The sequence below is a fragment of the Triticum urartu genome, chromosome 5A (genome assembly GCF_056163025.1).
Source record: "Triticum urartu cultivar PI428250 chromosome 5A, HENAU_Tu73, whole genome shotgun sequence".
NCBI lineage: Eukaryota > Viridiplantae > Streptophyta > Magnoliopsida > Poales > Poaceae > Triticum > Triticum urartu.
Genome location: NC_141877.1, coordinates 139,247,829 through 139,269,834, shown reverse-complemented (window position 1 = coordinate 139,269,834; position 22,006 = coordinate 139,247,829).

Here is a 22,006-nt window from a genome sequence, read left to right as displayed (position 1 = left end):
ACCTTCTGTTCCCATGAGATCCCATCTTGGGGCCTTTTCCGGCATCCTGTCGGAGGGGGATTCGATCACGAAGGGCATCTACATCAACTCTATTGCCCTTCCGATGAAGTGTGAGTAGTTTACCTCAGACCTATGGGTCCATAGATAGTAGCTAGATGGCTTCTTCTCTCTCTTTGATTCTCAATACCGTGTTCTCCTCCATGTTCTTGGAGATCTATCCGATGTAATCTTCTTTTGTGGTGTGCTTTTGAGATCTGATGAATTGTGAATTTATGATCAGATTATCTATGAATATTATTTGAATTTTCTCTGGATTCTTATATGCATGATTTGATATCTTGGTAATTCTCTTTGAACTATTGGTTTGGTTTTTCCAACTAGATTGGTTTTTCTTGCAATGGGAGAAGTGCTTAGCTTTGGGTTCAATCTTATGGTGTCCTCACCCAGTGGCATAGTAGGGGTAGCGAGGCACGTATTGTATTGTTGTCATCGAGGATAAAAAGGTGGGGTTTACATCATATTGCTTGAGTTTATTCCTCTACATCATGTCATCTTACTTAAAGTGTTACTCTGCTCTTTATAAACTTAATACTCTAGATGCAGGCAGGAGTCGGTTGATGTATGGAGTAATAGTAGTAGATGCAGGCAGGAGTCGGTGTACTTGACACGGACGTGATGCATATATTACATAATCATTGCCTTGGATATTGTCATAACTTTGCGCTTTTCTATCAATTGCTCGACAGTAATTTGTTCACCCATTGTATTATTTGCCTTCAAGAGAGAAGACTCTAGTGAAACCTATGGCCCCTGGGTCTATTTTCCATCATATTAGTTTTCGAGCTACTATTTTGCAATCTTTTATTTTCAGATCTATAAAGCAAAAAACCCAAAAATATTTTATCTTTCGTTTAGTTTTATTTATCTATCTCTATCAGATCTCACTTTTGCAAGTGGCCATGAAGGGATTGACAACCCCTTTATCGCGTTGGGTGCAAGTGTTTGTTTATTTGTGCAGTCGTTGGTGATTTGCGCGTTCCTCTCCTACTGGATTGCTACCTTGGTTCTTAACTAAGGGAAATACTTATCTTTATTGTGCTGTATTACCCTTTCCTCTTCAAGGAAAAACCAAAGCAAGCTCAAGAAGTAGCATAGTGGCACACGTGGGGCGATTAGTACCTTAAACAAGCTGGACACGTTGGCACGGCCGGAGTTAAGCCGGCGACGACTAACACCATAGTGGTGCCACGCCGGAGTTTTGCTGGAAAACTTTATACACCACAGATGGAAGTGTGGGTGGTCGGGATCGAATGCGGGTTCGATGCCGCGTCGGATGGAGGCAGCGGTAGAAGCTGTGGTGGCCGAAGGAGACCATGACAATGACGACCAGCGACGGTGGCTACGTTGGCTCGACGGATTCGATGTTTCAGCTCGCGTTTGAGTGATCTAAGGGGACAGGCGGCATCGCGGTGATGCACTGAGCACGTTGACATGCTTGGTATTGTCGGGCATGATCCCTAGCCATAGGAGAGACAAGTCCGGAGGGGACGGAGCTTTGACAATTGTGGCACAGCGGCTAGAGATGGCTGTTCAACGAGGAGGCAGAGGGGAAATGTGCCGGTGCTCACTGTGAGGGCGTAGGCATGCTCGGGGTAGCCGGAGATTCTCGAGACGGCGTGGATCAATGGTGATGGCCTTGGCGACTGTGGGTGAAGACGGCGATGCGTGCAGCGGCAGTGGAGCTCCCCCGCTCCGATCCAATGGTGCAGGCGACGTAGAAGAAGCCGACGGGGCTGCTGGACAAGGTGGTGCAGCGTGGGGAGGATGTTGGTCACGGGCATGGTGGTGGCATGGCAATGACGCCGTCGGGGGAGCAAATCCGAGAGGGTGAGGGAGAGAAGTGCGAGAGGGGTTGGGTGTTGTCGAACCCTAGAGCGCCGAGGGCGGCCTAAACCAATACGCAGGGCTGGCGGATGCATGTCGTGTGCCCATCGGCGACGTGTACGGGCACGTTGTGTCCACGCCATGGCCTCTGTCTCTCCTTGGCCAGAGGTGGAAGAAAGGCCTGCCAGGTGGGCTGGGCCTAGTACAGTGGAGGAGATGGGCCAAGTGCACAGGGTTTTTTTCTCTTTTTTCTTTTTTTCCTTTTATCTTTATCTATTTCTCATTTCTTTCATGTTTTGTATTTAATTTAGTACCAAATGATTATTTTATAATGGAACTTAGTGTCGTGGATCTAAGACAGACAGTAGAATGGGGGGTAGGTATGAGGAGGCAAGATCCTAGCTATGGCAAAGTTGTACACACGAGTTCTACGAGTTCAGGCCCTTCGCAGAGGAAGTAACAACCCTACGTCTCGGTGCCCGGAGGCGGTCGACTGGATTATGTATGTGTGTGTTTACAGGGGGTGCGAACCCTTGTGCTAGTGGAGGGGGTGGCTTATATAGAGTGTGCCAGGACCCCAGCCAGCCCACGTTACTAGGGGTTTAAGGTATATTAAGAGGGGGGGGGGCGTTACTGGTAACGCTAGTAATTAAGTGACATAAATGCCTATTAAGTCTATGAAGTAAACATTCGACCGTTGCTGTGCAGAGTGACTTTAGGTCTTCTGCCATCAAGTGGTAATTGTTGCGGTCGAGTGATCTTGAATCTTTTGAGTGGAACAACTTGTAGTCGAGTGGATGACGCTATCCCTTGAATGTTTCTGGTTTTAAGATGGTGTCCTAGGGGAGGGTGTCTAGGTTAGGCCTATGACCCTACCCTAGGTACATAGTGATGTCTATTACACAACCTTCTTGTTGGGCCTCCAAGTGCAGAGGTTTGTATGACAGTAGCAAATTTCCCTCAAGTGGATGACCTAAGGTTTATCAATCTGTAGGAGGTGTAGGATGAAGATGGTCTCTCTCAAGCAACCCTGCAACCAAATAACAAAGAGTCTCTTGTGTCCCCAACACACCCAATACAATGGTAAATTGTATAGGTGCACTAGTTCAGCGAAGAGATGGTGATACAAGTGCTATATGGATGGTAGATAAAGGTTTTTGTAATCTGAAAATATAAAAACAGCAAGGTAACTATTGATAAAAGTGAGCACAAAAGGTATTGCAATGCGTTGAAACAAGGCCTAGGGTTCGTACTTTCACTAATGTAAGTTCTCTCAACAATAATAACATAATTGGATCATATAAATATCCCTCAACATGCAACAAAGAATCACTCCAAAGTCACTAATAGCGGATAACAAACGAAGAGATTATGGTAGGGTACGAAACCACCTCAAAGTTATCCTTCCTGATCGATCTATTCAAGAGTCCGTAGTAAAATAACACAAAGCTATTATTTCCGTTCAATCTATTCTAGAGTTCGTACTAGAATAACACCTTAAGACACAAATCAATCAAAACCCTAATGTCACCTAGATACTCCAATGTCACCTCAAGTATCCGTGGGTATGATTATACAATATGCATCACACAATCTCAGATTCATCTATTCAACCAACACAAAGTACTTCAAAGAGTGCCCCAAAGATTCTACCAGAGAGTCAAGACGAAAACGTGTGCCAACCCCTATGCATAGGTTCATGGGCGGAACCCGCAAGTTGATCACCAAAACATACATCACGTGGATCAATAGAATACCCCATTGTCACCACGGGCACCCCACGCAAGACATACATCATGTGTTCTCAAATCCATAAAGACTCAATCTGATAAGGTAACTTCAAAGGGAAAACTCAATCCATTACAAGAGAGTAGAGGGGGAGAAACATCATAAGATCCAACTATAATAGCAAAGCTCGCGATACATCAAGATCGTACCACCTCAAGAATACGAGAGAGAGAGAGAGAGATCAAACACATAGCTACTGGTGCATACCCTCATCCCCGAGGGAGAACTACTGCCTCCTCGTCATGGAGAACACCGGGGTGATGAAGATGGCCACCGGAGAGGGATTCCCCCTCTGGCAGGGTGCGGGAACGAGTCTAGATTGGTTTTTAGTGGCTACGGAGGCTTCTGGCGACGGAACTCCCGATCTATTGTGCTCTCCGAAGTTTTTAGGGTATGTGGGTATATATGAGAGGAAGAAGTACGTCGGTGTATCTCCGGGCTGTCCAGGAGGCAGGGGGCGCACCTAGGGGGGTGGGCGCGCCCCCACCCTCGTGGGCAGCCCAGGACTCTCCTGGTCCATCTCCGATACTCCGTGGGCTTCTTCTGTCCAAAAATAAATTCCGTGAAGTTTCAGGTCAATTGGACTTCATTTGATTTTCCTTTTCTGCGATATTCTAAAACAAGGAAAAAACATAAATGGCACTAGACTCTGGGTTAATAGGTTAGTCCCAAAAATAATATAAAAGTGCATAATAAAGCCCATAAACATCTAAAATTGATAATATAATAGCATGGATCAATCAAAAATTATAGATACGTTGGTGACATATCAGCATCCCCAAGCTTAATTCCTGCTCGTCCTCGAGTAGGTAAATGATAAAAACAGAATTTTTGATGTGGAATGCTACCTAACATATTTATCCATGCACTACTAGGAAAAGGCTTACTAGTGGCGCACCAGTTTTGCCAATTAATGGTGCACTACTGCTGCGCCACTAGTACCACGCCACTAGTATTTTTTACTAATGGCGCACCACTGGTGCGCCATTAGTATCTGCTATACTAATGGCGCACCACGCCGTGCGCCATTAGTATAGACCAGCATGCGCCATTAGTATCTGGCATACTAATGGCGCACTGTGGGGTGATGCGCCATTTGTATGAATATTAGGTTTTTTTTACTTTTCTGAATTTTGCACAGGTTACAAAATATATTATTGGACAGAATATAGACAGCACCCCACAGCAAGAGCAGATTCATCGAATACCATAGAAGATTAGTCTCCGAATACAATTCATCATATTAGTCTCCAAATTCAAAAGACCGAACAAAGATAGAACATTACAAGTCTCGAGACCGCGAGTAGCGAGTTTGTCGGAAGTAATACTAATCCTAACAAGTCCTACTAATCATCATCATACAACTTCTACTCGTTATTAATAACAAGTCATACGATCATCATCTTGAGAGTCATCGAACCAACCCTACTTAATTGTTCTTAGCACATGATCATCAGTATTAGGCAGGACCTAAATACCCTATTTAAGCTAAAATAGCATAAAACAATATAGACCCTGACTCTCCATTATGGAGAATGGAGAACATCTTGTCTCCAATTCTTGCGCTTCGCTTCCTTTTGCTTCCAAGAACCTCCTTACGACTGTCCATACATTTTTTCCATCCTTTGATTTTCATGTTTCCACTTCTTTTAGAAATCTCGTATGGACAGTTGAGATTCGTAGGATGAACTGGCTGTATGTTCAAAACATTAAGACTACCTTTCTTATACATCAAATGAGGCACACAATTCTCTGGGATTATCTGTTGAAAAACATAGTAATAACTTCATAGTTAGCAATGATGTACTAGTTTTAGAAGTATGCAAAAGATGCACGGATGATGTAATAGTAAAAATCTTACCAGGGTATCTCCATGGTAGTTACCGTAGTTGAACACATGCACTAGTGGCACATATTTACCATAATGTTGAGGAGTTTGATTGTGGATATTGTAATTCTCAATGTCAGTACAAAATCTGACCAGATGATTTTTCTCCTTGTAAGTTGTTAATTCGGAGCCATCGATGTAGTGGGTTTTGTCTACCATCTCCCGCACATTCTTTGAACAATAAAAATAAGCTGTCAATGGAAATAAGCTGTCAACTATTTTGAAATAAACAATATAAATTAGCTAATAACTATGTTTGAGAAACTCACATAGCGGTAGAACTGGAGGCGTATCAACAAGGACCCAAATGTCCATATTGTCTTGGTTGATGTCAGGATTACCAAGATCCATGGTGATAAGCATACGCTCATCAAAACCATACATCTTGCAAAATGCTTCCCAATTTTTGCAACCAAAATGGGTTACGCTCTCAGAATTATACAAATTTACTTCAAAGTCCACATCGTGATGAGTCCTTAGGTGAATTTTCTTTGTTTCAGAAATTTCATGGTCTTCAAAATCCATCCTCTCCAAGACATAGCATCTTGCATGGCATGGGATAAGCTATACTCGAATTGTAAAAGATGAAAATTACATGTTGAAATAGTTGAAGTCATGCTTAATTATGAAAATAATACTTGTCGTTGTTGTGTACCGTTTCAACTTCAAAGGTCTCCTCGAGCTTAATGCTGAAGCGCCGATCATCGTCCAGGTGAGGCATGTCGCACAGACCTCTATCATCGTGGCACCAGTCGCACTCCCCCGGGAGACTTTCGTCGTCCGATGATGAGATATCCTACGTTCATAATTCAAAACTACATCATTTAGGGTTTGTCGACATCGAGGCATCCTAAAAGCTAAGCTTTTATCATTTAGGGTCTGTCGACGCCGAGGCACCCTAAAAGCCTAAGCTTTCATCATTTAGGTTCTTATCGACACCGAGGCACCCTAAAAGCCAAGGTTTTATCATTTAGGGTTTTTCGACGCCGAGGCACCCTAAAAGCCTAAGCTTTCATCATTTAGGTTCTTATCGACACCGAGGCACCCTAAAACCTATGGTTTAATGCAGCAAGAATAAAGGGGCAGTTGATCCTACTTAATTAAGTACTAAGATACCCCGGCCCATGCATTAGTCGCAAGTACCCCATATGTCCTATTTTTAGCAAAGTCATGCTAAAATTCACGGAAAATTTCAGCATGACCTTCGCTGAAAATAGGACATATGGAGTACCCGAATTTGCCGAAACGGAAGTTAATCGACATTCCGGCTGTCGGAGTAATGGGCCACGGGTAGGCCAACCCGAGCCCCAGAACCTTTCAATACATCGGGGCAGGCTGCGCCCCTCAAGACCCCAGGACGAAGAGCCGCCTTCTGAGGAGTCGACGGCAAGACGGCCGACTGCCCGCTCACAGCCGAGTCCCAGGGACGACTTCAGGATAAAGCCGACTCCCGACTGGCAACTTCCAAAGAAGCCGGCTATGGGGAGTTGGCCTGCGACTCCAATAAAACCCCAGGACCTCATCAAGAGGGATAGGGCAGGGGAGTGGCTACAGCGAAGCCCACCCCGCCCCTTACCAAGGGCAGGCATGGCCACAGCACGCCGTACCCCGGAAGATCTCCGTGCGGTGTGGCACTGTTGCCATGCCGACCCTGACATCACCACCGCAGGGCCGAATCCTGCACCCACGACGGCTTGTCTGTATGGCCTAGAGGCAGCAGGCCCCACCAGTCAGTGAGACCTCAGGAGACGGCAGGAGAACCACCCGTCGGACTCATTGAGAGCCGGCTCCGGGGAGACGGCCGAGCTCTCCCTCGGGGCCCACGTACCATTAATCAAGATGGGATGGGGAGTGGCAACAGTGATCGCCCACCAGGCGGCGGGGCTGTTGCCACGATCTCATGATCAAGCCCGCGTGATCAGAAGCACGGCTACAGTAATCAGCAGCCGGCAAGACCCGCCCGCGGCGGTTGCGGCATGTCGGCTCCATACCAGGCCAGACGGCAGGGCCCACCAGTCGGCGGGCCCCAACGGTCGGCGGAGAAGACGGAGGCCAGAGGCACTGACGGCTGGGCCCGCATCCAGCCGGATTACCATTGTACCCCTGGGGGGTAGGCCTATATAAACCCCCAGGGCACCCATGCAAGGGGTTGGAACCCATTAGCTCTAGACCAGATGATATAGAAGGAGAGAGCTAGCCTTGCCCTCTCCTACATCCAGGAAACAGCTCAGGGAGCAACCGTGTAAACACTTTGCCATAGTGATCATGTGGAGACCCCGCAGAGCAGCAGTAGGGGTATTATCTGCCCGGAGAGCCCTGAAGCTGGGTAAGATTCGCCGGCGTGCATGTCTTTGTCTCATCCCGTTTCCAGGCACCGGCGACGTTCTACTCACCCCCACCATGATAAGCCATCGTTTGGCATATGTTGCACCAAACCCCCGACATTTGGCGCCCACCGTGGGGCCTGGTGCACCGCCGTCCGGAGACCTGTTCTGGACGGGAACCCTTTTCCTCCCTGGCGAGCGCAGCCAGCCAGGCACGCCAGACGGAGTTTGCGCCGACACGCTGCACGGCGTTGAGATCGCCTACGCAGCCAGCTCCTTGGCCGAGCTTGTCGGCGAGGTTCGCCTCTCCGATGAGCCTGCATCCAACGCAGACGCGGGCGGCTCCGAGAGCCTCCTCGCGGGCCTCCACGATCAACTCCACGTTTCCGGCGAGCCCGCCGTAGACTTGGAGTATGTAGGCTCCACCGACCCGATGCTGGTCGACTCCGACACCGCGTCGCTCGACGCGTTCCCTACCAATGTGGTGGTCTACGATGAACCTCTCCCTCACGCGGAGAGCGACGGAAGCACCGTCACCGAGGTGCTCGTCATCAGCCATGACGAGCTCCCCGGTGGAGGAGCGCACGACTCGCTCGGCGCGGTGCTACAAGACCTAACTGCGCCCATTCCGGAAGACGCTGACGCAGAGACGTTAGAGGCGCGCCGCCTTCAGCTCGTTGAAGGCGTGAAGAAGCTGGCCAGCATGAGACGCTTGTCAGAAGCCTACCAGCGGGAGATGGATCGCGCTGTTGGCGGCTCACCGGCCCCGGCAGGGCCCAGCCGCCTTGGCGTGGTCCAGCAGCGCGGCGTAGCCATCGCCAACCTGTTTGGGGCAAGCCACCCTGTGTACGCCACACCAGCGGAGAACATCCGAGCCGCCCAGGCAGCGGCGGACGAGCTGGACAATTTCGAGGGCGAAGAACGCCGCCTGATGCTGGAGCGAGTCCAGCGGCTCCTCGACGCGGCTGCCGCGTAGAACGAGGCCGGCTACCGCATGGAGGCGCCGCAATGGCCAAACGACGACCTTCACCGAGATCAAGGCGCGATGTCTCGGACGCCGACCGGCGGCGCCCAAGGAAGAAGAGACAAGGAGCCTGCTGTCAGCCACAGTCGTACTCGCATTACCATAGAGCGCGATCGAGACGGCCGCCCGAGAGCAGTGGAACGACGAGACGACTGTCCGCCTCCCCCTCCCCGCAAGGAGAGGTGAGTCTCCTCGTCGCCGGTTGACCATCCGACTCTGGCGACCGCCTTGGCCGCCGAGAGGCAGTTGGAGAGAATGACGCCCGCCACCGGATCGACCGACTTCACCAATCCCTGGCGCTGGAAGAGGAAGATGAGCTGGGTCCGCCTTGTTTCGGGCACCGCATTCGAGACGAGCCCTTTCCCAGAGGGTTCACGCTCCCAAGGGACACGCCCAAGTATACAGGCTCCATGAAGCCGAAGACTGGCTGGTCGACTACTCCACGTCCGTCAGCATAGCAAACGGCAACAAGCGCGTCGCCGTAAAATACGTTTCGCTCATGCTTCAGGGCACGGCCCGGACATGGCTGAACAGCCTGAGGCCCCGCAGCATCAACAGCTGGGTTGACTTCACCAAAGCGTTCGTCCACAACTTCACCAGCACGTACAAGCGTCCCCCCAAGCCTCGACAGCTCTCCTTGTGCGTGCAAGGTCCTGACGAGTCGACTCGCGACTACCTCACACGTTGGGCTAAGCTCCGGGACTCCTGCGAGGGCGTGCACGAGGTGCAGGCCATCGAGTACTTCATAGCCGGGTGCAGAGAAGGCACCCTCCTCAAGCACAAGCTCCTCTGCGACGAGCCAGAAACCCTCGATGAGCTGCTAATCATCGCGGACAAGTATGCCACGGCTGACTCCTCCATGAAGGCGGAGATTCAAGTCAGCACAACTGGCAAAGTGGCCCCTCAAGCTCTAAGGACTCCGGCGGGAGATGCCAGCCGGCGACAACCGCAGGGCGACCACAAGCGCAAGGCCCTGCCGGAAGCCGGCAGGTCGCGACCGTTGTAGCCCAGCAGCCAGATGGGCAGCCTCCGCCCAAGCAACAGAAAGGCGGCAAGACAAACTGGTTGCCGGCCTTCTCCTACGAGCAGACCCTGGATGGACCTTGCAAATTCCACAGCGGCGCGAAGCCGTCGAATCACACCACCCAGAAGTGCCACTGGCTCACCAGGATCGCCAAGGGAGACGGCCTCCTGCCTCCCCCGCCTGCCGGGCAGCCGCCTCCGCCTCCGCCCCAGTAGCCGGCTGCCAGGCCGGTCGGCGCAGTGCAAGACGAATACCCTGAAGAACACGGAGCCTACGTGGTGTTTACCAGTATGGCTGATGATCGACGCAGCAGGAAGTTGCAGCGACAGGAGGTGAATGCAGTAGCCTCAGAGACGCTAGAATTCATGCACTGGTCCGAGAAGCCTATCAGTTGGAGCCGGCCTGACCACCCAGAGGTGATGCCGAGTCCGGGCTCCTATGCCTTGGTCTTGGACGCCACCTTAGCTATGGATAGACGAGCTGCACGTTTCTCGCGAGTTCTGATAGACGGAGGCAGTAGCATCAATATCCTGTACAAGGACACCATGGAGAAGTTAGGAATCAAGCAAAGACAGCTTCAGAACAGCTGGACAGTGTTCCACAGCATTGTTCCTGGGCTTTCCTGCTCACCGATCGGCAAGATCCTGATGGACGTCCTCTTTGGAGACAAAGATCACTTCCGCCGAGAGTCTGTTTGGTTTGAAGTGGTGGACCTCGAGAGCCCATACCATGCGCTACTCGGCCGACCTGCCTTGGCCAAGTTCATGGCGGTCCCTCACTATGCCTACCTCAAGATGAAGATGCCCAGTCCTAGGGGAATTCTGACTGTAGCCGGCGACTACCGGAGGTCGTCTGCTTGTGCGGCTGAAAGCAGTCGGCTAGCCGAGTCCCTAGTGATCGGGGCCGAGAAGCGGCTCCTGGAGCGAGTTGTGGCGATGGCCGGCAAGCAGACAGAGGTATCGCCCAACCCAAAGGAGTCGGAGGCTGAGGGCTCGTTCAAACCGGCCAAATAGACAAAGAAGATACCCTTGGATCCAGAGCACCCAGAGAGGTACGCTGTTGTAGGTGCGAACCTCGACAACAAATAGGAAGGCGAGCTCGTCGATTTCCTCCATGAGAATCGGGACATCTTCGCATGGTCCCCCAAAGACATGCCAGGTGTACCGACAGAATTCGCCGAGCACAAGTTACATGTCCGATCTGATGCAAAGCCGGTCAGGCAGCCCCTACGCCGCCTATCAGAAGAGAAAAGAAGAGTTGTCGGAGAAGAGATAGCCCGACTCCTAGCAGCCGGCTTCATTATGGAAGTGTTCTTTCCGGAATGGCTAGCAAATCCGGTCCTGGTACTGAAGAAGAACAAGCAGTGGCGAATGTGTATTGACTACAAGAGCCTCAACAAGGCCTGCCCCAAGGACCCATTTTTCCTACAAAGAATCGATCAGGTGATAGACTCCATAGCCGGATGCGAGCTGTTGAGTTTCTTGGATGCATACTCAGGATATCACCAGATCAAGCTGAACCCGGCTGACAGACTAAAGACCACCTTCATCACGCCGTTTGGAGCATTCTGCTACCTCACCATGACGTTCGGCTTGAGGAATGCCGGCGCCACCTTTCAACGTTGCATGCAGAAGTGTCTCCTCAAGCAGCTTGGCAAGAACGCCCACGTCTACGTGGACGACGTGGTGGTGAAGACGGAAAAGCGCGGAATGCTACTGGAAGACCTCAAGGAGACCTTTGAAAACCTACGCCAATTCCAGATCAAGCTCAATCTCGAGAAGTGCATCTTCGGAGTACTAGCCGGCCAACTCCTTGGCTTCCTGGTCTCTGAACGTGGCATAGAATGCAACCCAGTAAAGATCAAGGCCATTGAGAGAATGGAGGTACCCAGCTGACTGCTGGATGTGCAAAAATTCACCGGCTGCTTGGCGTCCATCAGCCGATTCATCAGTCGGCTGGGCGAGAAAGCTCTCCCCTTATACCAACTCATGAAGAAGACCACTTTTTCGAGTGGAACCATAAGGCAGACGAAGCTTTTCTCCAGTTGAAGAAGATGCTGACTACTCCACCCGTCCTGGCAGCTCTGACCCCCAAGGAACCTATGCTCCTGTACATTGCCGCTACCAGCCGGTGGTCAGCACGGTCATTGTAGTGGAACGCAAGGAGGAAGGCAAAGCACTACCCGTCCAAAGACCGGTATATTACTTGAGCAAAGTACTATCGACCTCCAAGCAGAAATACCCCCACTACCAGAAGATGTGCTATGGTGTATACTTTACTGCCAAGAAATTGAAGCCTTACTTTCAAGAGCATCCAATCACGGTGGTCTGCACGGCCCCGCTTGCCGAGATCATTGGCAGCCGAGATGCTTCTGGCCGAGTGGCCAAGTGGGCCATAGAGCTGGCTCCCTACACCATCTACTACTAGCCCCGCACCGCCATCAAATCACAAGCACTGGCCGATTTCCTCGTCGACTGGGCTGAGACCCAGTACCTACCTCCAGCGCCCGACTCCACCCATTGGCGGATGCATTTCGATGGCTCCAAGATGCGCACCGGCTTGGGAGCCGGTGTCGTCCTCACCTCTCCTAAAGGCGACAAGATCAAATACGCACTACAAATCCATTTTGCTGCCTCCAACAACATCGCCAAGTACGAGGCGCTCATTCACGGGCTCCGGCTTGCCAAAGAACTTGGCATCCCGCCGGATCTTGTGTTATGGCGACTCGGACTTAGTGGTACAACAGTCATCTGGCGACTGGGACGCGAAAGATGCAAACATGGCGAGTTACCGTTTCCTCATGCAACAACTCAGTGGGTATTTCGAGGGGTGCGAATTCCTCCATGTGCCAAGAAATGACAATGACCAAGCAGACGCCTTGGCACGAATCGGCTCGACCCGCCAAGCAATACCATCCGGCGCCGCCCTTCAACGCCTCCTGAAGCCGTCTGTCAAGCCTTCACCAGAATCAGACTCCATCTTCGTACCGGCTCCTCCCGAAGACGTCGGATCCGACTCCAGAGCCCCGACAGGCGATACGGGGATTTCGGCAGATGGCTCCAGAGCCGCCACAGTCGAGGCCGGCCCAGGGACTGCGGAACCCGGCCCGGGGACTGCAGTGGTGGACTTGAAGATTCCAGACCTCGACCCAAGGGCCGCCCCAGTCGGCCTGGGGACTTCATTAACCCAGCAAGCAGTTGTTGACTCCAACCTGCCGCCCCCCAGCCCAGCCGCCCTCATCCAAGTCGCGGTTCTGGCAGTCGAAGAAATAGCAGCACCCTCATGGGCCCAGCCCATCCTCAAATTCCTGGTGAGCAAAGAGCTGCCAACTGATGAGACCTCAGCTCCGCAAGTACAACGCTGGGCGGCAGCCTATACCATAGTCAACAGAGAGCTGGTCAGACGCAGCGTCACTGGAGTCTACCAGCGCTGCGTAGAGCCAGAGCAAGGCCAAGCAATTCTCAAACACATCCATCAAGGCGAGTGCGGCCACCATGCGGCTTCAAGAGCACTCGTCGCCAAAGCCTTTCAGCACAGTTTCTTCTAGCCGACTGCCTTAGAAGAGGCCAAGGAATTGGTCCAAAAATGCAAAGGGTGCTGCCCAGGAAGTTCAGCTCCAAGCCGCACCAGCCGGCTTCTGCGCTCAAGACCATCCCCATTTCCTAGCCTTTCGCAGTTTGGGGTCTAGACATGGTGGGACCATTCAAGACAGCACGAGGTGGTTTAACTCACCTACTTGTCGCAGTGGACAAGTTCACCAAATGGATAGAAGCGAAGCCAATCAAGAAACTGAACGGTCCGACTGCCGTGACTTTCATTTCTGATATCATAATTCGATACGGCATACCACACAACATCATCATCGACAACGACACAAATTTCGCCAAAGGCGCCTTGGCCCGTTTCTGCGCAACACAGGGCATCCGACTGGACCTAGAGTCCATCGCCCATCCATAGTCAAACGACCAAGTGGAGCGAGCAAACGGCCTCATCCTGTCTGGCATCAAGCCTTGGCTGATCGAGCCTCTAGAGCGCTCGGCTGGCTGCTGGCTCGACGAGCTGCCAGCCGTCCTCTGGAGTCTGCGCACGACTCCAAACAAGTCAACCGGCTTCACACCTTTCTTCCTCATCTACGATGCCGATGCTGTCATCCCAACGGACATAGAGTTCGACTCCCCACGAGTCACCATGTACACCGAGGAGGAAGCAGAAGAAGCACGACAAGACAGCGTCGATCTGCTGGAAGAGGGCCGGCTGTTGGCACTCAGCCGGTCCAGCATCTACCAGCAAAGCCTGCGCCGATACCACAACAGGAAGGTCAAGCAAAGATCTTTCCAAGAAGGCGACCTTGTGCTCCGGCTGATCCAGCGAACAGCCGGCCAGCACAAGTTGTCGGCACCTTGGGCAGTCCCTTTCATCATCAGCAAAGTACTGGGCAACGATTCCTACTACCCGATTGACTCTCAGAAGCCCCGAGCATGCAAGAGGGACGACTCCGGCAAGGAGACAGAGCGGCCATGGAATGCAAATCTCCTCCGAAGATTTTACAGTTGATGCAGTATGTACCACACTACCTTCTGTATTAAAGTACCAAGACTTCGGCCCCCCCGAGACGAGCTCGGGGACTGCCCTCTTTTGTCTGTATGATAAAAATTATGCCTACAAGTATGTTACGCTTTTTATGCCGTTTGGCACCGGGCTCGACAAGTCAGCCCAGGGACTTGCCGCCTTGCACTATGAAATGCTTCCTGCGGTCGGACAAGTAGTGTGTAAAGGCCTAAACCGTCTCCTGTCAGAAGCCGCAGCTCGCAGAGCGACTCTACGGTGGGCAGATGTAAGGTAGAATGGGCATTCGCATGAAAAATGGCTAAGGACTCAAAGCATAAAACATAGCTCAAGACAGCGTCCAGCCTTTTTTGCAATCCGACCCTCGAATAGTCGGATTGCCGCCTTCTATCCAACTTGCTCAAAAACTCTTTAAAACGACTAAGTACTTGCCTTCCCAAAGTAGCCAAGCATTTGATCCAGCGGCAGTCCGCAGAGCGGCTGTCCGATTGGCAAGGCAGGCAACTAAGAGAAAGCGGCAAAGGAAAAAAGTCAAAAGAACAATGAGCAAGAAAAGATAGAACTCGGATAAATATATTTACATAACGTAGGCCCTTGGCCGAGTCTTCGAGCAGAAGTTCAAAATACACCCCGCGGGTGGAATTGTGCGAATTAACAAGCTCTTCAAAGACTACTGAAGCAGATAAAATAAAGGTAAAGCGGCAGCTTAGGAAGTAGCAGACGGATTCGAAGGGTCGGAGGAGGCGGCAGCGTCAGGCGTCAGGGCAGTCGGTTGGCTAGTCTCGGCTTGATGGCCTCCGGCGGCCATCGGGTCGGTCGCATGCGGCTCGTTGCTGGAGGTGCGGTCGAGCTGAGGCTGGCCGTCTGCTCCGTCTTCTGGTGCCTCGGCCTCGCCTCCGTCCTCCGCCTCGCCCTCTTCCTCGACGCTGGAGCCAATCACCTCCGCCGAGTCCTCACCGTAGTCTGGGTTCATCCCAAACCACTCCGGCGGTACCTCCTCGCCGTCTTCAGACCGCTCGGGGACGAAGATGCTTGTGTCGGTGTACTCAGCGATCGCCGCAGCACGCTTGACGAGGGCGTCTTCCGTAGCCGCCAGCTCTGGCTGGGCCTCCGATCAAAGCGTGGCCAGCCGGCCTAGATCCAGCCCCAGATACCATGCCTTGACGAACTCCAAGGCCCGGTGCACTCCAGCTCGGGCCGAAGAGCCCTTCCAGGCCTCAAGACGACCAGCCGCGACCTCTAGCCAGTCGGCCGTCAGGCTGGGGGTGCGCAGAGCCTGTATGTCCGGCCACAAGGCGGCAATCGCCAGGGCACCAACACGCTGAAGCTGGCGCAGCATCCGGTGAGCTGGCCGAAGGCGAGCCTCGATGCTCAGGATGTGCTCGTCAAGAGTTCGGGGGGTATCGGCGGCAATCTCTGCGCCCTCCGCCCTCCGACCTTCATGGTCAGCCTCGATGGCTTGGACGGCGGCCTGCGAGTGCCCAAGAAAGAAGTCTGCCAACATGGAAGAAACAAAGAAGCAAGTCAAAAGCCAGGAATCGGCACGATTTATAATCGGCAGCTCAAAGATAAACAAGGAGACTCACCATCAACGATGTCTTCAATTTCGTGGAAGCCGGAAGCCAGCAGCACCTCCTTGTCAGTCCAGGAGGAGCACTCGTGTCGGATTTCGGGTTCCGTCAGACCCTTGAGGTTCGAACACTGGGGTGCATGTGGAGATTACGCCTCCTACCTACCTGCACCCCTCCGCCACAATAGGAGCAAAACTATGGGAAGAACATCACAAGAGACACAGGGTTTATACTGGTTCGGGCCACCGATGTGGTGTAATACCCTACTCTAGTGTGTGGTGTGGTGGATTGCCTCTTGGGCTGATGATGATGAACAATACAAGGAAGAACAGCCTCGCGAGGGTCTGTTCTTGGCTAGGGCGATGAACTGCTGGGAGGAGTTCAGTCACCTTTCTCTCTCTCTCTCTCCAACCGACTGACGAACGAACCTCTCCGCTGCTATGTGGGTGGCTGGTCCTATTTATAGAGGCCCTGGTCCTCTTCCCAAATATCGAGCGGGAAGGGAGCCAACAATGGCGGGCTAATTTGAAGGGGGACAGCAAGTACCAACTATCCTGACAAAAGTAGTCTTCGCCTGCGCAAAGCTCTGGTGATGATGCCGTCTTCGGCTCCACAGTGACCTCCGTCTCATAGTCCTCCTGGTCTTGGTCTCGTTGCACCGAAATGGCAACCTTTGCCTGATGCCTTGGCACTCCGCGGCTGCGCTTGCCCCCTTTGCACCAAAGAGGAAAGGGGGACGCTGCGCGGGCTGGCACCCGCCTAGCGCCCTGAGTCGTCATGGCTTGCGTCACGGGCACCTCGTGAGGTACCCCGCCTTGGTCTCTCCGCCTCCTCGTGAGCCTGCCTGACGAGGCCGGGCCTAAGGAAGCTCCGTGTCATCCGCCCTGCGAGGCTTGGCCCCTCATGAGGGTCTTGGGTTTGTGTTGGCGAAGATGGGCCGTGCTGGGCCCCCCTTTGAGCCACGCCGCAGGCCGCAGGCAGGCAAGTCTGGGGACCCCCGTTCCCAGAACGCCGACAGTAGCCCCCGGGCCCAAGGCATGCCCGGTCCTGGCCGTGCAAGGAGGCGGAAGGGCAAGAGCAAAGTGCCACGGGCCCTAACAGCCTGCGGCCTTAGGCGCCGCGTGGCAGTTGATTGGACGTGGGCGTCTCCACTTCCCCATGGCGCCTCGGCAACTGCACGGATTGGACAAGTCCCTGTATGCAAAAAAGGGTCATGATTACCTGCGATCATGGAGGTCGGCGGTTGGCCTTCGCCGGCTATAAGTACGGAACGGCGTGCGCCCTTCCGGTTCATCTCCCCTTGCTTCTCCTTCTTCTTCATGGCCCCGTCGAGGAGGTTCTCGGTCGCGGAGAAGGGGAAGGCTTGCCAGACTGAGCATGCCTCTCCCCCGCCCAAGCGCGGCCGAGGGCACCCCCGCAAACATCCTGTGGCCACCACGGCAGCTCCCTGCGGCCGCGGAGACGCTTTCCAGTGTGGCGGCGGGCGGATTGCTGCGGCCGGGGGGTGCGCACCGGCGGCGCGCCCCCCTATGCCGCGCTTTCGCGCTGCAGAGGTGCTGCCGGAGTTCGTCGTGTGGTCGGCGGAGCCGACTGGCACCCGGCTTCCACTTCTTCGCTTCCTCCTTGGCGAGCTCCCGGCCGGCGCCCCGGGCGGCCTCTGGCTCCAGGCCGACGGCTGCTGCAGCCGGGCCTCATGGGTTTCACTGGAGGTCTCCGCAGCCGGGAGCCTGGCCCTGGCCCACGGTTGGCAGACGTTTGCCCGCGCGTGTGGCCTGGGCCGTCGGTGCACCCTACACTTCAGGTTCGACGGCGATGCCACCCTCTATGTGAGGGTGTTTGGGGAAGATGGTCGCCGCGTAGGGTGTTGCCCCGAGGGCGACGACCGCGGCTGGGAACCCAGCTCCAGCGATGATGGGGAGGACGGCGCTCGCGGGGCTGGCGGCGCTCAGGGTTCCTCAAGCTTCTCCGGTTCTTCTTCAGGCGGCGACTCTTCTAGTGGTGGCCGCAGTCAGCCCCCATGCCGTCGTATCTGCTTGGGAGGTGGTAGCGCGTCCGCCCATCGTCGCGCCCTGGCGAAGCGCGAGAGGGAGTCCGCTTGAGCTCCGGAGGCAGCTCGGGCTTCCCTGCGGGCCGGTGTGAGGCGAGCCGCACCAGATTTGTTCTTTCTCTTCCCTTTTCCTGCGTAAAAAGGACAGTAGTGTGGTGCCCCGCGGGGTCGTGTATGCGTTATTGCTGTTAATCATCATTTTGCTTTCTTTATCGTACCTTTTGGCTACGTGCTCGCGTGTGGATGGTTCCTGGCCCCAGCCGTGGGGGCGACCGACCCAGGCCCTGTGTTTGTGTCGCGGTGACCGAGGGGCACGGACTGGAGGGGTGCTCCTGCAAGGAGCCCAGGTCGCGAACCCTTTGAATGACTAGGATAGGGACACTCGCGAGGACGCTCGGCTGCTCCCCTTGCGAGGCCTTGCACAAGAGAAATCAAGGCAGGAGAATGAAAAGCCGAAGAACCACAAGCCAAAGACGGCAACAACTTCAATAAAACTTCGACGAAGAAGGAGCAAGCCAACTGCGGAAAGCAAATGAAAAGCCGCGTCCGGCACCTAGTCTAGTCTTCGACGTCTTCTCACCAGCGCGGAGCTAAGTGCTGCCACTGGGCGTGGGAGGGAGCCCCAGGGCCTGAGGCCGGCGCTCCTGAGACTCCGGGGCGTGTACAGCCCCAACTCATTATACGTGAGAGTGTCATGGGCAGCGAGCTTCACAGGCATTGGCCTTCTTCACAGGCTCCGGGCCTTTTCCGAAATGCGATAGCTTCACAGGCATTCGCCTTGCTTCACAGGCTCCGGGCCTTTTCCAAAACGCTATAGCTTCACAGGCATTCGCCTTGCTTCACAGGCTCTGGGCCTTTTCCGAAACGCGATAGCTTCATAGGCATTCGCTTTGCTTCACAGGCTCCGGGCCTTTTCCAAAACGCGATAGCTTCACAGGCACTCGCCTTGCTTCACAGGCTCTGGGCCTTTTCCAAAATGCGATAGCTTCACAGGCACTCGCCTTGCTTCACAGGCTCTGGGCCTTTTTAGGGGTAGAACCTCCGGAGGTGCTGGATGTTCCATGCATTCTGGACTGCCACTCCCTCTTGAGTCTCCAAGCGCGCGGAGCCGGGCCTAGAAACATGAACAACCTTGAATGGGCCCTCCCACATGGGAGAGAGCTTGTGCAGTCCCTCCCTGGAGAGAACCCACCTGAGCACGAGGTCTCCTACCTCAAGAGTCCTGGGGCGGATGTTGCGGCAGTGATATCGCCGTAGCGCTTGTTGGTACCTCGCTGCTCGCAGCGCGGCTTCTCGGCGACGTTCCTCCCCCAGCACGAGGTCCATCCCCCGCATGGCGTCCTGCTGCACCTCGTCGAATGCCAGGACCCGCATGGAGCGACGTCTCACCTCGTGAGGGAGGACTGCTTCCGCTCCGTAGACCAGGAAGAATGGGGTCTCTCCAGTTGGCTTGGTCGCAGTGGTGCGGATGGACCACAGCATGGACTGAAGCTCGTCGTACCAACCTCTGCCGCAGGCCTCCAGCTTCTTCTTGAATGTCCTGGTCTTGAGGCCCCTCAGGACCTCCGCGTTTGCCCGCTCGGCCTGGCCATTGCTTCGGGGGTGCGCCACTGAAGCGTAGCATATCTGCGTTCCAAGGTTAGCGCAGTATGTTTTGAACAGGTTACTGGTGAACTGCGAACCGTTGTCTGTGATGATGCGATTCGGCACCCCGAACCGGCTCACGATTCCCCTGATGAACTTGACTGTGGAACCCGCGGGAATGGTGCGGACAGCCTCTACTTCAGCCCACTTGGTGAACTTGTCCACGGCAACGTAAAGGTAGCGGTAGCCCCCTGGCGCCCGGGGAAACGGGCCCAAGATGTCCAGCCCCCAGACTGCGAATGGCCATGAAAGGGGGATAGTCTGCAAGCCTCCTGCTGGCTGATGAATCTGCTTGGCGTGGAACTGGCAGGTTTCACAAGCTTTCACTAGTCCCACTGCGTCATTGAGCGCGGTGGGCCAATAAAACCCATTGCGGAACGCCTTGCCGATGAGGGTCCGTGATGACGAGTGATGTCCGCAGTCTCCGCCGTGTATATCTTCCAGTAGTTCCTTCCCTTGCTCCCTGGAGATGCAGCGCAGGGATACATCGTTTGGTCGCTTCCGGTAGAGCTCTCCATCTTTGATGCAATATGCCGTGGCCTGGCGTGCCAGTCGCTCTGCTTCCTCCTCCTTCTCCGGCAGGGTCCCTTGCATTAAGTAGCTCCGGAGCTCCGCGATCCAACATCCCTCCTGAGGTTCCATCGTCAGGAGCAGGCGTGCTCCCGAGGCCGGGCCACAGGCTGGAGCTCCTAAGGCAGGTGGCTGGGGGAGCTCCTCCCGGGGCTGAGCCGTGTTTGATAATGACGGCAGGGCTGAAGGCTTGAAGAGCCGCTCCTCGAAAACGCCAGGCTCCTGAGGTAACCGCCTGGACGTGCGTTTGGCGATGTCATCGGCTTCCTGATTGGTGCCACGGGGCACATGCTGCAACTCCAACCCCCAGAACTGCTTCTCCATCCTGTGGACCTCCGCAAGGTTGGCTTCCATGTGCTCATCCTTCGGCTCGTACACCTTGTTGGAGAAGTTGACAAGGAGCTGTGGATCACCCTTGATGGTGAGGCGTTTCACCCCCAGGGCAGCTACGGCCTTCAAGCCCGCTATTAGACCTTCATACACCGCTATGTTGTTGGAGACCTTTTTGCCTTGCTGGAAACAGAGCTGCACGGTGTAATAGAGCTTGTCCTGAGTGGGCGATATAAGCACCGCCCCAGCCCCAGCGCCGTGCCTGGAGAACGCCCCATCGAAGTACATGACCCAGCCTTCTGGCGCCTCGCTTCCCGGGGACAGGGACCGATCCTCGTCGGCCTTGAGGCCTGGCACCTCTGTCCATTCTGCCACAAAATCTGCCAATGCTGCTCCCTTGATGACTCTGGTCGTGCTGAATTCGAGCTGGAACGCTTGCAGCTCTATGTTCCACTCGGCGACCCTCCCAGCTGAGTTGGGGCTCCTGAGCACTCTCTCCAGGGGGTATGACGAGACGACCTTGATGGGGTGACCCTGAAAATAGTGCCGCAGCTTGCACGAGGCCACCAGTAGCGCGAGGAGGAGTTTCTGAGGCATGGGGTACCGTGCCCTTGCATCCCGCAACACCGTGTTGATGAAGTACACTGGGTGCTCGACGAGGTGGAGTGCGTCAGTGCTGGTGGCCCCCTTCGGAGACCTTGGTGCCTCTTGAGGCAATGAGGCTGGCCATCTGGGAGTGGGGCCTCTTCCGCTTCCGGTGCGCCCCTTTGTGGTGGCTGATCCTCCTCAGCCGCTGTAGCGGTGTCTGTGGGCCTTCCCGGTTCCTGTTCTGCCTCATCCCGGGCCGCTGCTGCGGTTTTCATTCGACGCTCCTCTCTCACTGCCACCAAGGCTGCGCTGGCGGAGTAGGGAGTGGCAGCGAGGTAAAGCACCAGGGGCCCCTGAGGGCGCGGAGCCACCATTACCGGTGGACTGGTCAGGTATCTCTTGAGATCCTGGAACGCCTTGTCGGCCTCTTCAGTCCACTCGAAGGGCCCTTTTTTCTTCATTAGCTCGAAGAAAGGTAGCGCTCGCTCCCCTAACTTGGAGATGAAGCGCCCTAGCGCGGTCACGCGCCCCGTGAGCTTCTGCATTTCTCTGAGGGTCTTTGGCGGGCTCATGTCTTCCACTGCCTTGACCTTCTCCGGGTTAGCCTCGATGCCTCGGTGGGACACGAGGAAACCCAAGAGCTTGCCCAAGGGGACTCCGAACACACACTTCTCTGGGTTGAGCCGTAGGTTCACTGCGTTGAGGCTCACGAAGGTTTCCTCCAGGTCTTGTATCAAGGTCCCGGCCCTCCGAGATTT